Below are 17,624 nucleotides of genomic sequence, written 5' to 3' on the forward strand. Positions count from 1 at the left end.
ATTTGTATCGTCAATCACTTGTTTTTCATCTTTTCTTCTTCAACCAACTTAATTAACACCTAGAAAAACTTGAAAACAATAGCCACAACATTATCAAATTATGTTTTACAGTTTCCAGCCAGCACAAACCATCTATTTAGCCAAAAAATAGTCCAACCAAAAAGACAACCACATCCCATGTTCTTTCAAGTGCTATCTTATGATTTCTCACTCAAACAACACAACCAACACAAGATTAACCTTAGGCACAATCAAGAAGATGTTATACATACATTGGACAGAAGCTACAACTCGAAACCCTGTCTCAACTTAGCTCACAATAGCCCTCAATCACACCACAACATCATAGAAGCATTCTCTTGTAGTCTTTAACACCTCTGATGATGATTTGAGTTGATTTCCCTTGATTTTGGTTCTTGGGAACTTGGGATATATTAAGGAGGGTTTTGGAGAGCTGTTGGACGAAATTTGGGTTAGAAATGAAGTGAAATGAGGCTGAAAAATCTTTTAAAAGACGTTAGGTAGGTGGTCGTCTCAAGTGGGTCCCAACCGAGCTGCTTGCATAGTCTTGCGAAAATGTGGATATCTCTCTACTCCGATGTCGTATCGATAAATGGTTTAATTCGTTAGAAACTAGACTCATAGATCTTAAATTTGGTATATAATATGTCCCAAAAGACCCCATATAGTTCACGAAATTTATTTCTCAGAGAGCTCTGTTACAAGGCAAATCCTTAGTCGGGTTTTCCGCAACTTTAATCCGATTTTTTCATAACTTTATATTTTCTATCCAAACATCACATATAGCCATATTATGACTTTAAACTCATTTAAATAATGATTAATAAGTCTCATATTCATTACATCACCTTGGGACGCACATGGTGTAACACGGGCCCACGTATCGGAATCAGGTAAAAGTCACAAAATACGAACACCCATTCGATATCGATTTCATCCATACCAAAATTACCGAAATTCGACACCAAATCGCCACTCAATTCCTCAAATCAACTCTCCAAACCCTTAGCCTCAAATTCCCACATTCCACCTTAAACACACACAATCTAGGTGGGAAAATCAATGGGAAAACAAGATTATTGATAAAAAATAAGCACAAGATGCTTACCTCAAGAAATCCCTTGAAAAGTCTCACAAAAATCCCCCTCGACCGAGTTTGCAAAGTCCAAAATGACAAAAATCACGAAGCCCTTCGGTTTTAAACACTGCCTAGACTTTTCACACCTGCGACCAATTATCCGCACCTGTAGAACCGCTTCTGCGGCCCGTGATCCGCTTCTGCGGAATCAGCTCTTGGTATCCATTCCGCTTCTGTGGTCCAAATCCCTTTTCTGCAGGTGCGCATTTGCGCAAACACGTCCGCTTCTGCGGAGAAGCCTTCCCTTACTCGTCCGCTTTTGCGACCAATCTCCCGTAGAAGCGACTCCGCTTCTGTGGCCTTCACACCGCATCTGCGACCACTGACCAATTAACCTAACCCCGCACATGTGTTCTATTACTCGCTTCTGCGGGCTCTCACCTGCGGTCAACCTTGCGCAGGTGCGATTACACCAGAATCAGCCCAGCACCAGAAAATCTTCTAAGTCCAAAAATAATCCGTTAACCATCCGAAACTCACCTCAGCCTCCCGGACCTCAACCAAATATACCAACAAGTCCTAAAATATCATACGAACTTATTCGAGCCTTTAAATCACATAAAACAAAGATAAAAACACGAATTACACATCGATTCAAGCCTAATGAACTTTAACGTTTCAAACTTCTACATCCAACGCCGAAACCTATCAAATCAAGTCCGATTGACCTTAAATTTTGCACAAAAGTCATAATTGACATTACAGACCTATTCCAACTTCCGAAATCAGAATTCGACCCCGATATCAAAAATTCCACTCCCGGTCAAACTTCTCAAAATCGTCCCATTTTTTAACTTTTGCCAATTGACGCTAAAATGACCTACAGACCTCCGATTCAACACCCGAACACGCTCCTAAGACCAAAATAATCCTACGGAGCTATTGGAATCGTATAAACTTCAATCCAGAGTCGTCTTTACACAGTTCGAACTACGGTCGATTCCTGCGACTTAAACTTCTATTTTAAGGACTATGTGTCCCATTTCACTCCGAAACCAAAGACAAATCCTTCCGGCAAGTCACAAAACCCAAAAATGAAATAGAGGGATCAATAAATAGAGGTTTGGGTCTAATACTCTCAAAATGACCGGCTGGGTCATTACATCCTTCCCCTCTTAAAACATACGTTCGTCCTCGAACGAGTATAGAGACATACCTGAAGTGGTGAAAAGATGAGGATAACTTCTGCATATATCATGCTCGGTCTCCCAAGTCGCCTCCTCGACTGTATGACCCCCCCACTGAACCTTCACTAAAGCGATATACTTTGACTTCAACTTCCGAACCTGCCTGTCCAAAATGGCCACTGACTCCTAAACGTAAGATAGGTCCTTGTCCAACTGGACTAAGATGAAGTCTATCACATAAGACATATCGTCGTGATACTTCCGGAGCATGGAAACATGGAATACTAGATGAACGGCAGAGAGACTAGGTGGTAGCAGAAGTCTGTAGGCCACCTCTCCAACCCTCTCAAAAATATCAAAAGGCTCGATATATCTAGGGCTCAACTTGCCCTTCTTTCCGAACCTTATCATGCCCTTCAAGGGCGAAACCAGGAGCAAGACCTGCTCCCCAATCGTGAATGCTACGTCGCGAACTTTACGATCCGCATAACTCTTCTGCCTGGACTGGGCTGTACGAAATCGATCCTGAATCAATTTAACTTTCTCCAAGGCATCCTGAACCAAGTTTGTACCCAATAGCCTAGCCTCGAACGGCTCGAACCAACCCACTGGAGACCGATACCGTCTACCACACAAAGCCTTATACGACGCCATCTGAATACTCGACTGGTAACTGTTATTGTAGGCAAACTCCGCAAGTGGAAAGAATTGATCCCAAGCACCCCCAAAATCAATCACACATGCATGAAACATTTCCTCTAATATTTGAATAGTGCGCTTGGACTGTCCGTTTGTCTGAGGGTGAAATGCTGTACTCAACTCCACCCGAGTACCCAACTCACGTTGTACGACTCTCCAGAACTATGATGTAAACTACGTACCCTAGTCAGAGATGATAGGTATAGGTACGCCATGAAGCCTCACAATCTCGCGAATGTAAATCTGAGCCAGCTACTCCGAAGAGTAAGTAGTAACTACATAAATGAAATGAGCTGACTTGCTCAATCTATACACAATCACTCAAACTGCATCGAACTTCCTCTGAGTCCGTGGAAGCCCAACAATGAAATCCATAGTGATCCGCTTCCATTTCCCCTCGGGAATCTCTAACTTTTGAAGCAATCCACCCGGCTGCTGATGCTCATACTTCACCCGCTGACAATTTAGGCATCGAGAAACATTCTCCACTATGTCTTTCTTCATCCGCCTCCACCAATAGTGCTGCCTCAAATTCTGATACATCTTCGCGAAACCTGGATGAATGGAGTACCGCGAACTGTGAGCCTCCTGGAGGATCAACACACGCAAACTATCTACATTAGCCACACATAGCCTGCCCTGCATCCGTAATACACCGTCATCTCCAATAATGACTTCCTTGGAATTACCATGCTGAACCGTGTCCTTAAGGGAATGGGGGTCATCATACTGACGCTCCCTGATACGATCATAAATAGAAGACTAAGAAATAACACAAGCCAACACTTGGCTAGACTCAGAAACATCCAATCTAACAAACTAGTTGGCCAAGGCCTGAACATCCAAGGCTAAAGGCCTCTTTGCTACTGGTAGATATACTAAACTGCCCAAACTCTCCGCCTTGTGACTCAAGGAATCAGCCACCACATTGGCCTTCCCGGAATAATAGAGAATGGTGATATCATAATCCTTAAGCAACTCCAACCATCTCCGTTGTCGCAAGTTAAGATCCTTCTGTTTAAACAGATGCTGTAGACTCCGGTGATCAGTGAAAACCTCACAAGGGACACCATACAATTAGTGCCGCCAGATCTTCAAGGCATGAACAATAGCTGCTAACTCAAGGTCGTGGACAGGATAATACTTCTCATGCACCTTCAACTGTCTGGACGCGTAGGCAATCACCCTAGCGTCCTACATCAACACCGCACCGAGACCAACACGCGATGCATCATAATACACCGTATAGGACCCCGATCCAATAGGCAACACTAACACTGGGGCTGTAGTGAAAACAATCTTGAGCTTTTGAAAGCTCTCCTCACAATCCTCGGTCCATCTGAACGGAGCATCCTTCTGGATCAATCTGGTCATAGGTGATGCAATAGACGAGAAACCCTCTTCAAATCGACGGCAATACCCCACCAAACCAAGAAAACTCGGGATCTCCGTAGCTGAGGACTGTCTAGGCCAACTCTGCACTGCTTCAATCTTCTTCGAATCTACCTTGATCCCCTCACTCGATACTACATGACCCAAAAATGCCACTGAGTCTAGCCAGAACTCACACTTCGAAATTTTTTCATATAACTTCTTCTCCCTCAAGATTTGAAGCGCAGTCCTCAGGTGATGCTCATGATCCTCCCGACTCTGAGAGTACACCACAATATCGTCAATAAACACAATGATGAAAGAATCAAGATATCTCTGAAATACACTGTTCATCAAGTGCATGAATGCTGCTGGGGCGTTGGTCAGCCCAGAAGACATCACAAGGAACTCGTAATGACCATACCAAGTCGTAAAAGTAGTCTTCGGGATATCTGGCTCCCGAATCTTCAACATATGATAGCCTGAATGCATGTCGATCTTAGAGAATACTCTAGCATCCTGAAGCTGATCAAATAAATCATCAATAGTGACAATGTATACATGTTCTTCATTGTAACCTTGTTCAACTGACGATAATCAATACACATTCGCATAGAACCATCCTTCTTCTTCAAAAAAAAAATAGGAGCACCCCAAGGCGATACACTGGGCCGAATGAAGCCCTTATCGAGCAACTCTTGCAACTGTTCCTTTAACTCTTTCAACTCTACTAGGGCCATCCAATAAGGTGGAATAGAAATGGGCTGAGTGACCGGTAACAAATCAATGTCAAAGTCAATATCTCTCTCGGGCGGCATGCCCGAAAGATCTGCCAGAAATACGTCTGCAAATTCCCTAACTACCAGAACTGACTAGACGGTAGGAGTATCAACACTAACATCTCTCACATAGGCCAGATACGCATCACACCCCTTCTCAACTATTCGCTGAGCTTTAAGAAATGAAACAACCCTGCTAGGAATATGATCCAAGGTACCTCTCCACTCTAGCCACGGTAGACCTGGCATAGCCAACGTCACCGCCTTGGAATGACAATCAAGGATAGCGTGATAGGGAGACAATCAGTCCATGCCCAAAATAACATTGAAATCCACCATATTGAGCAATAATAAATCCTCTCTTTTCTCAAAACCACTAAGAACAATCAAACACGACCGATACACACGGTCAACAATAATAGAATCACCAACGGGTGTAGATACATAAACAAGTGAACTTGGAGAATAATGAGATACACCCAAATATGAAGCAAAATAAGATGACACATAGGAATAAGTGGATCCTGGATAAAATAAGACTGATACATCTCTATGACAAACCGAAACAATACCTGTGACAACAGAATCTGATGCAACTGCCTCTGTCCTAGCAGGAAGGGCGTAATATCTGGCCTGGCCTCCCCCTCTAGGGCAACCTCTACTTGTCCGACCTCTACCTCTAGCTGGCTGAGTAGGTGGGTTGGTAGCTGGTGCTGTAATCATAGCGTGAGTACCCGGTGGAGCACGCGGTTCCTGAAAAATCTGTGAAGGTGCACCCCTCCTGAATCTGGGGCAATCCCTCACCAAATAACGAGTGTCACCACACTCAAAAGAAGCTCTCAGAGGACATGGTTGTTGCGACTAGCTCAGGCCTGATTGACTGGACTGACCACTAAAAGCACTCGTACAGGAGGCACACTAGACAGTGGCGGTGCATAATAAGGATCCTGAGGCCTAGTAGTGGCCAGAGCACCGCTGGCGGCTGGAAGTGCTGAATGAACAGGGCGACCCATATAACCTCTGCCCTGATGAGCTGTAGCTGTGGCACAAGTACCACTGTAAGTGCCAGACTCTCGAGACCTCTTGACCTCTCTCTCCTCTCTATCCCAAGTCAGCATATCCTCCAACCTCTTAGCAATCCCTACTACCTGCTGGTACATAATATCCACTTCCAACTCGCCGGCCATGCTCAATCTGGTACTGGGGTTGATCCCCTCGATGAACCGACAAACCCGTTATCGAATAGTAGCGACCAAGACTGGTGCATGCGTGGCCAAATCACTGAATCAAACTGCATACTCTGACACAGTCATAGCACCCTGTCGCAACTGCTCAAACTCTGCGCATCAAGCATCTCTGAGACTCCGAGGAACATACTCCCTCAGAAAGATATCTGAGAATTGAGTCTAAGTCAGCAAAGCTGCCTCAGCTGGACTATCCAACTTGTATGCGCGCCACCACTGATAGGCCGCTCCTCTAAGCTGGAATGTAGTGAAAGAAACACCACTTGTCTCCGCAACACCCATAGTACGGAGGATATAGTGGCACTCCTCAAGAAAACCCTGGGCATCCTCTGATGCCAAGCCACTGAGAGTAGGTGGGTAGTACTTCTTGTACCTCTTGAGCCTGAGCTGCTCTGCCTCAGAAGCTGCTTCCCTAACCTCGGGCTGAACTAGAGCTACTGGTTGTATCGGTATAGTTTTTGGATCCTGATCTACCTGAACCCGTTGCTCTGGGGTACTGGCGACGGGAGTCAATGCTCTTCCCCGGCCTGAGATATGGCAGGAGTAAGAGGTATCAATCCTACCTGAGCCAAGGTGATGAACATGCACAGAAACTGGGCTAAAGTCTCCTGGAGGGCTGGTATAGTAACAAGCGTCTTAGGTGTCTGTCCACTAACTAGAGCTACTGGTGGCTCCTTTGTAGCAGATCGTGCGGGTGCTCTAGCTGCACCACGTGGACGTCCTCGGCCTCAGTCTCGACCCCGACCTCTCACGGCTCTAGAAGGGGGCGCGAGTGTCTAATCATCCGATTCAGTTGTACGTTTCCTCACCATCAGTGAGAGAATAAAAAGACAAGTTTAGAGTCCGAAGTCAAAATCTCGCACGATAAGGATTCAAAGAAAGTGAAACTTTTCCTAATAGTTCCATAGCCTCCCGAAGATAAGTACAGATGTCTCCGTACCGACCCATGAGACTCTACTAAACCTGATTGTGACTCATAACACCTATGAACCTAGAGCTCTGATACCAACTTGTCACGACTCCATTTTTCCCTCCGTAGGATGTCGTGATGGCACCTAGTCTCTAAGACTAAGTAAGCCTAACAATTTGCGGAATGAATGAATAATAATCTAAACTCCAATCTCAACACATGATATATAAATATAAAACTGTCATTCAATAATTACAACTCCCAAAACCCAGTGGAAAGAAGTCACAAGCTTCTACTACTAAGTATCTTTATACATCCGAGTCTAAAGAAAAATAAGGAAAAACAACATAGTAAGGATAGAGGGGGATTCCGAGGTCTTCGGACGCTGGCAGATATACCTTGAAGTCTCCACGTGCGGTCCAACTCACTGGTATCTGGTATGGTGGGAAGAACCTGGATCTACACAAAACGTTGTGCAGAGTGTAGTATGAGTACGCCATAATGGTACTCAGTAAGTGCCAAGCCTAACCTCGGTAGAGTAGTGACGACTTCAGGTCAGGGCTTTACTGGTTTAAAAAGCAAAGTAAGGCAGAAGATATAATTATATTTTAAATGACTAAAAATTTAACAATGAGAAACCTCAGAAAATAACAGCTCAGAAAATAGAGGAAAACAACAGGGGCACTCCCGAGGTACCGCCTCGTAGTCCCAAATGTAAATATGCACGACATGGGGGTTCTCCCGAGGTACCGCATCGTAGTCCCAAAGTAAATATGTAGTACATGAGAATCTCTTGAGTAAACGCCTCGTAGTCCCAAAGTAAATATGCAGTACAAGGGGATCTCCCGAGAAACTGCCTCGTAGTCCCAAAGTAAATATGCAGTAGGTAATTGAAGGAAACACGAACTTTCAGCAAGAATCTTACAGTTAAAGATTTAATTCAAATCAAGGAAAACATGTAATTCAACTAAGCATGTTGCACAAATTGTAAGTAAGAGTTAAGGCACGTAGACATGCGATACTAGGCTAAACATGATCACTACATATGCTAAAGCAACTCAGTAAAGAAATTTAAAAGAAGACGACTTAGCAAGAACCAAAATTTCCACAATTAGCCAGAACCAGATTTTCCATATTCAGCCCGTGTAGGCACTCGTCACCTCGCGTACACAGCGCTCACATATCACAACTTATCACAAATTATTACAACAGTACCAAATCCTAAGGGCATTTTCCCCACACAAAATTAGAAAAGTCACTTACCTTAAATCTCGCTCAATCAATCGGTAAGAATGCCTTTCCCTCGCCTTTCCGACTCCGATCGGCTCGAATCTAGCCAAAATAATTTTATACTATAAATATAACTACAAGAAACTAATTTAAATATTGAAACTACGACTTTAGCAAAGAATAAAAAATTCGGCCTAAAAAGTCGACCCGGGTCCACGTCTCGGAATCGGGTAAAAGTCACAAAATACGAACACTCATTCGATATCGAGTTCACCCATACCAAAATTATCAAAATCCGACACCAAATCACCACTCAATTCCTCAAATCAACTCTCCAATCCCTTAGCCTCTAACTCCCACATTCCACCTTAAACACACACAATCTAGGTGGAAAAATTAATAGGGAAACAAAATTATTAATAAAAAATAAGCACAAGAGACTTACCTCAAGAAATCCCTCGAAAATGCTCTCAACAATCGCCCTAGACCGAGTTTGCAAAGTCCAAAATGACAAAACTCACGAAGCCTTTCGGTTTTAAACACTGCCCAGGCTTTTCGCACATGCGGTCAATTATCCGCACCTGTGGAACTGCTTCTGCGGCCCGTGATCCGCTTCTGCGGAATAAGCTCTTGGCACCCATTCCGCTTCTGCGGTCCAAGTCCCGCTTCTGCAGGTGCGCATTTGCGCAAACACGTCCGCTTCTGCGGCCAGGCCTTCCCACACTCGTCCGCTTCTGTGACTCCGCTTTTGCGGCCTTCACACCTCATATGCGACCACTAGCCAATTCCCCTAGCCCCGCACCTGCGTCCCATTGCTCGCTTCTGCGGGTTCTCACCTCTGGTCAACCTTGCGCAGGTGCGATTACACCAGAACCAGCCCAGCACCAGAAAATCTTTTAAGTCCAAAAATGATCCGTTAACCATCCGAAACTCACCCGAGGCCCCCGGACCTCAACCAAATATACCAACAAGTCCTAAAACATCATACAAACTTAGTCGATCCTTTGAATCACATCAAACAATGCTAAAAATACGAATTACACATCGATTCAAACCTAATGAACTTCAAGGTTTCAAACTTCTACGTCCGACACCGAAACCTATCAAATCAAGTCCGATTGACCTCAAATTTTGCACACAAGTCATAATTGACATTATGGACCTATTCCAACTTTCGAAATCGGAATCCGACCCCGTTATCAAAAAGTCCACTCCCGGCCAATCTTCTAAAAAATAATCCCATTTTCTAACTTTCGCCAATTGACGCTAAAATGACCTACGGACCTCCGATTCAACATCCGAACACGCATCTAAGACCAAAATCACCCTACTGAGCTATTGGAACCGTCTAAACTCCATTCCGGAATCGTCTTCACATAATTCGAACTACGGTCGATTCCTACGACTTAAACTTCCATTTTAAGGACCATGTGTCCCATTTCACTCCGAAATCAAAGACAAATCCTCCCGGCAAGTCACAAAACCCAAAAATAAAATAGAGGGAACAATAAATAGGGGTTCGGGGCTAATACTCTCAAAACGATCGGTCAGGTCGTTACATATTTCTACTTGAAAAATAAATGAGAGACTCACACAACAAATATTATTATAGAGTGATAAATATTTCTTAATACTTAACTAGAGATCTTGAATTTAAATTTTAAATATAAAATCGGATAAATAAAATTTTCTAACACAAATTATAATTTAATCCGATTATAATAAGAGGGGCAATACGAAGTGGGGGGCATTGTTGACCTATACTAAAATGTGTCAGTCTTTGAGAAGAGAAGTGACGTGTCGACTTATTTTATCTTGGTCTTTGTCAATCACAATCCAATTATCAATAACGCATACTGTAGCTTTTTTTCAGTTTGTAATCTGTAAATCATGACGTCATGCTTATCACCTCATGATGCTACATTTATTTTAGGATTTACATTTAAAATGGCAAAATAAAATAGTTTTAATATTTGCAAAAATTATTTGTTACGAAATCTTTTATTGAGATTTATAAACTCAAGATTTTCGAAACCGTAAAATACACTTTACTATCTTGAGCTCTAAGGGGTCATTTGGCTGGGAACAAGTTATTCTAGAATTAATATATAATTCCGGGATTTAGTTTTTTCATTCTTCCATAAGGATAAAAAAATATTACAATCCCGGAATAACTAATCTCGAGATTAGTTATACCGTAATTTTTTTCCAACCAAACATGAATAAACTCATTTCAAATTTAATTACGGAATTAATTATCATTTATGCCTCGTACCCAAGGGTTGGAGAAAAAAAATACAATATTCATCTTTTGAATGATAACGATAACCCCTTTAACCGAAAATAACTCACCTGGAAAATATAATAAGTCAAAACGATCGTATGTGACCAAAATCATTTCCCTAAGCAAGTAAACCAATTAAGAAGTCATCCCAAATTGGTAACAGCAGCCAAGGTTTCCACACTCCAAAAAAATCCAATTGCTAACGCCTAAATTTGTTATATATTAGCAGCAAATTACTAAAAAAATTGTACCTGGTTTATTTTTCAGAATTTAGTAACGAATTGCCAAGCAAAATTTTACTAACTAAATAATTTAGTTGGTAAATATAGTGGAAAAAAATAAAGCATTGTTTACTAACAAATTAGTGACAAATTACCAACCAACTATTTACTAATAGAAGGATTTGTTGCTAATTTTGCCAACCAATTTAATATGTGTTAGTAAATTACTAAACGATTGGGAAATCTTTACCAACAAATTAAGATTGTGGTTTGTAAATTATTAACAGAAAAATAATTAGTTTATAATATTACATACAGTGCATAATTTGTTAGTAATTACTACCGACTGAGCCTAACTCCGTTGGTATATTACCGACTATTGAAACAGTTGGTAAATTGCCAACTATTGTTGAAACTGTTGGTAAATTTAACGATGGATACTAAATTAATTGATATTTTCTAATGGATCTAGCACATAGTGATAAATTTATCAATATATATCATGAGTCGCATACTCCAATATTGTATGTGCACAAGTACGAATCCTTTTTTATGAACTATATATTTTTGAGTCACACTCCATCTGTTATTTATAAAAATAACTTGTTGATCGAAAATTTTGACCTGGTGTTTTTACTTAATTATGGATTTGATGATTTTGGATTAAAAAATCTTTAAGAAAACAAGAAAAAGATAATAATGCTTTTTTCCTTTGAGTTAATATTTTAAATTTCATCAGAAAATATTATATAAGAGAGTTATCGTTCCCATTTAAAAGATGAAATATATATTATTTTCCAATCTTTAAAGATTAAAGGGATAAAGTAGATTTAGCATCACTAGACGATGCCAACTTATAACTTTCAAAAAACTTTGTTTCAAAACCAATGGAAGGAAGTCTATATATTTTCTTCAACCAACTCATCGGTCAAGGTTTTTGTCCTCAAAATAAATATTCCTACTCAACAAAGGGGCCTTTCTATTTTTCTTGACACTTAATAATGAAGGGAATAAAACAAAAAATCAACTCCATGCTTGGTTTGATTAGAGATGAGCAGAAGAAGATATAATATTAATTAGGAAGTAAATATAAATATGTGCATATATCTTTCTTGTGTGTTATGTGTATGTGTGATGACCTTCTAAACAATTATCAGAACGTTCTTTACTAATTCGCTTTCTTGCAAATTAATTTGTTTTATTAAAAATGCTTCTAGAAAAGTTTCAAATTGCCCTCTGATGTGAGGTAATATTAACTTGTTTTTTTAATTTAAAAAGCACACTCTCCTAATTTTCTTTCTAAATTTTGTTTATCGACTGTATATAATTATTTTTTCACAGTAGACAGGATTTGCTTCACACTGTTTACCATTTTCAATTTCTAGTCAAACTATAAGACTTATTTTAATAAAAGAATTTTTGAACAACAAAAGGTAATAAGATTTCCTTCATTGTATTTTTTTCATAATGGTCAAATAAACCCCTCGCCCAAACTCAAAACCCTTCATGTTTTGGGACTTAGGCATCGCCCCACGTTAAGTACAACGTCTCCGTTCACACTCCACTCTTTAAAATACTGTTTAGTAATTAATTAGTACTACTGTAAGTAGCATGAAAGATGTTGGATTTGACAAATAGGAAAAAAGAGTTACTTGAAAAGAGATATTCAGATATATATATGTCTAATTGATATTTTATGCGTGTAGCCGGAAGCTAGACGGTTAAGAAAGAAAAACTTGATAGTGCAAATCAATTCGTTGCCATTAATTAATAACTTGATGAAAAAGATATATGATATACGTAAATTTTTAACTTGTCAAGGATAACCTTAGATAAAGACCCAACATACAATAAAAGCAGAGCTATACCATTTCTCCATTGCTCTATTATGAACATATTTTTTCGCTTATAAACAGAATATTAGTTATACTACGTTATCCTAAGTTATACCCCAATTAGGGTAAAAACTTACCCCAATAATATAATGTCCATTATTCTTAACTATTTCCCTACCATTTCTTCTTCTTCACTAGACCAACTAGTGTTGCTATATATTGACGTTCAACTTCCTTTGATCCTCCATTCGAATTTTCAATATCTTCTCCTTTCTATTGATCAGTTGAGTTTGTGTTGTCGAAAAAATTCAAAGAGTTTCAGAGTAGGCATTATATCCTAGAGATATAGGAAATTACTGTTTTAATTTCATTTAAATTCTCTTCCACGGTTTTACTGCATTTGATTATTGTTGCTATTTTGCATCAATGGCGTACTTCACCACTACTATGGTCATGATTTGGTTAGCCGGCATTTTATGCCGAGGAGGATGCCAACAAATAACACAGCCTCCTAATGCAATAGTAGCATTAGATGGATCAGGCAATTATACGACAATAATGGCTGCAGTCTCGGCAGCTCCAAACAATAGCATTGCAAAATACTACATCCAAATAAAAGAAGGAACCTACAACGAGTATGTTCAAATCGAAGAATGGAAAATAAATATAGTTCTCATCGGAGACGGAATGGACAAAACCATAATATCAGGGAATAAAAGCTATGGAGGTGGCATCCGGACATATGACAGTGCTACCGTAGGTAATTAAGCTGATCGTTCTTAATTTACTCCGATTAATCAGATCACTCGCTTTAACAATAAAAAGAAATTCGTAATTTTTTAAGTATTACGTTGCATCCAATTACAGTATTTGTATCATTGATCTGATGACTGTTTAATTTGGTTTCTCTTTCAAGGGGTGAATGGGCAAGGATTCATGGCGCAAGACATCACTTTTCGAAACATTGCTGGAGCTCAGATGCAACAGGCAGTAGCTTTAAGAGCAACTGCTGAATTATGCACCTTGTATAGGTGTAAATTCGACAGTTTTCAGGACACCTTATACGCACACTTTGGCAAGCAGTTCTACAGGGAGTGCACAATTTTGGGCACCATTGACTTTATATGTGGCGATGCTGCTGCGGTGTTCCAGAATTGTTTAATTGAAGCACGTATGCCACTTCCTGGCCAATATATTACCATCACAGCACAATAGAAAAATATTGAGAATGAAGCAACGGGACTACTCGTGTTGCAAAATTGCACGTTAAAATTAGCAACTCCAAATGCGGGTAATGTGACTATGTATTTAGGGCGACCATGGGGTGACTTTTCAAGTACTGTGATCATGCAGAGTTACATAGACCTATTGATAAATCCAAAAGGCTGGATAGAGTTTCAGGGAGAGCCCCTAGTTCGCCCATTCTATATGGAATTCAAAAATAGAGGACCCGGTGCAAACACAACTGGACGTGTGACGTGGGCGCGTGTCACTAATGATCCTAATGTCGCATCATGTTTCACTGTCAGGAATTTTATCCAGGGTGATAAATGGATACCCTCCACAGTCCCGCATTACTTAGATCTGCTATGAATGCAAATGATACTGTAATCCACGATTTCTGCTAGTTATAGCAGTATAGTATTTGTTAGTAGTATTAATATGGCTTGCAATTTTTTCCTCAGCAAAATATGTAGTAAAATGTTAAAGACTCATGTTTTTCATAACGTTCTGACCACATAAAATGATACTGATTGTAGAATTTGTGTCTTGCTAATTGGAACTTCTTATAGACATTTGCTATTTTCCTTTGTGATTTGTATAGTGTCTTTGTAATACAGGCACCTACAATCTTGATTTTTAAAATTTCCAATGAGACAAGTGAGGCTTGCTCAGTTGGTAAAAGCACTTCTACCCATGACCGTTAGGTCCTGAGTTTGAGTCACGCTGGATGGGAAGTGTGGAAACACTATAGATCCTCCTAAATTGGGAGAGATTTTTTTTAAAAAAATCTCCAATGAGGTAGCAGCAGAGGCGGACCCAAGATTTGAAGGTAACGGGACACAACTATTTTTAATATAAACATATTTTTGTTTTAATCATTTGATATTAGTATCCATAGGACCGACTAATTCGAATTAGCACGGTGTAGGGATCATTAATGGGAAACGCTCCCTACTTGGAATTACTTCATTCTTAAGGGTTTAATGTAGACATGCCAATTACGAACTACAAAATTTGGTCTGCAACCCTTGGAAAGCCTAATTATTGTGACAATTTATGAGCAAAGCATAAGATTCAAACATATTATCAAATATCATTAATTTTGTGCTAATATTGTTTGACTGAAAATATAACTCTTGGTTCAAATAATTAAATTTATGTGATTATGGGTTAAACTTAGTTAACAATAATATTTCTAGATGTAACTTCCGAGAGTGTGATAAACGTCAGATAGATCTGGTCCAATAATGATAATAGCATGCAATAACTATTCCAAAAAGTAAGAGTAATAATGTAGCATTTAATAGCAATGAATAACTATAAATGACACTTAAGTAAATAGGAGGAATGATTCACCCAATAAAGGATGAACTAGATGGTTGTTCCTTCTAACAATGATGAGTGACAGACAAATCATTGAATGTTCGAATTATTCTCAGATCTGATGAAAAAGTATGGAATAATATCGACAAGAATCTTAGTGAAAATGTGATGTTTGTATCTTAGTAAGAGAGAGAGAGAATCTTTTTGTCAGAGTGCGTTCTTACAAATAAATATCACATGCCTCATATCATTGTCTTTAAACCCTAATAGTACAAGTGTAGAGAATATCCACTAAAATTTTCTCTTTAATGTCCTATTTCGAAAACTAGTTGTTACAGCTTCATCAACGGTGCTCTACCTCGACCATTATTGACATCTCGACCACGACTCTCGTCGACTCTTCGGTTATGAGTCTTGCTGATTTCTGGTCCACCTCGACTAACGACGGCTCGAGAATTCTTTCTTTGGTGTTATCTTATCTTAAATATTCTAGGGCAGATTTTGACCCATACAATTAGTCTCTCCCCTTATTGAGGCCGGCTTCAGGCAGGCTTGATGAGCGGATTCTGTTCATTTGCGGTCGAAACGTCTGGACGAGCTGATCGGGTCGCGATGATTGAGGCGAGCTGGCAACGTGGCCCTTTGTGAGCCACAAATTTTGGAGTTGTGCTGTCCATGAATCAAGGTGACGTCACGACCTCGTGCGTCAGCATGACGCATATTCCCGATGCATTACTTCATTTTGCGTGGGATTCCGGATTGGTCATGCCGCTTCGATTCCGATGCCAGGTAATGATGAGCCAATTTTTCGATTTTGACGCCTGAATTCCTATAAATAGGGATGTGAGGGTGTAATCCCAAACTTTACAAAGTTCCTGCATCGAAACCCTATATCTTCTTATTCCTTTTCCATTGTTGTGCATCTTTTCCCTTAGTTCTAGTGATCCTTATCGTTTTTAGTCCTCCATTGTTTGATACCTTCCTCTCTTTCGTTGAAAACATGTCTAATGTACCTTCTGAGTCCGGCGAGGGAAGTGACCCGGTCCCTCTAGCGATAGTTTCTCCTCCTCATGCAGAGAGCGTTCCCACTGCTATTGAGGACAGGAGCTTCCCGATGATGGATGAGATAGTTCCTTGTAACCCCGATGACAGGTCTAATTCTCAAAATTGCCTGAAGCCGAACCCGGAACCTTTAAGTTGGCGATGAAGGAGGGTTATTTGTTAGAGCTTAAGGCTAAATACGGCCTTCCCGATCACGTCGAGTTGATTCCTACCGGGTGGGATGCGGTTCAGGACCATCATTCTGGGTATTGCGCATTCTATGCCTACCCCTTTTACGTCGGCTACACTCTTCCTCTCCTTCCGCTAGCGGAGGAATTTTGTCGCTTTTACGGCATTTTCCCGGCTCAGCTCGCGACGTATGTCTACAAGCTCATAAGGATGCTTACCAAGTTTGCGGAGTTAGCTGTTGTCGAGGCCATGCTCCGACATTTGATGCACCTATTGGCCCCCAGCTTTTATAGGGGACGATGTTGAACCTTTGCCACCGATGAGGCAAGCGCCTGGTGGTGAAGATGGACGACAAGGCTAACCGCCAGTTCTGGCTCAACGTTTTCTTTGTTAGAACTGATGAGGTGGTGGCTAACATCGACGGCTTCCCTGAAGCTTGGAATTTAACTCGTAAGCATCTAACTCCCTTGCATGTAGGTAAATGGTTTATTTGGCATAGTCGTGGATTCCTACCTCCTGTTCTTTTCTTATACAGCCAAGACCTCGCCTCCTCCTTTGGTCGAGGACATTTTTGGTTGGGTCGGTCGGCTCCTCCCTCACATGGCATGGATTCGTGTGTGGCGGGGCTTCTTCAATAGGTTTGGGTTGGCTCCCCCCTCTACTGGTAAGTTATTCTCGTCTTTGGCCTCTTAGTTATTTCTCTTTTGTGGTTTACTTTGGCCGACTTTATTTTCCCTTTGTACTCCCCTTAATTTCAGCTAGGGGGTTCTCGAGGAGGGCGAGAGCTCCCGCACCTGCGTTCCATAAAAGGAAAGATGTTGCCTCTTTGGTTCCTGCCCCTTCAATGACCGCGACTGATTCTGCTCACTCCTCTGTCCTGCCCGTTGCTGCACCAGTATCAGTTCCTTCCTTAGCTGTGAAGGCCTCGACCGCAGAGCCTTCAACTTCTCCTTTGTACCTTCTCACAGATGAGGAAGAGGAATCATTG

The sequence above is a fragment of the Nicotiana tabacum genome, chromosome 24 (assembly GCF_000715075.1).
Source record: "Nicotiana tabacum cultivar K326 chromosome 24, ASM71507v2, whole genome shotgun sequence".
In the NCBI taxonomy this organism is placed as follows: Eukaryota; Viridiplantae; Streptophyta; class Magnoliopsida; order Solanales; family Solanaceae; genus Nicotiana; species Nicotiana tabacum.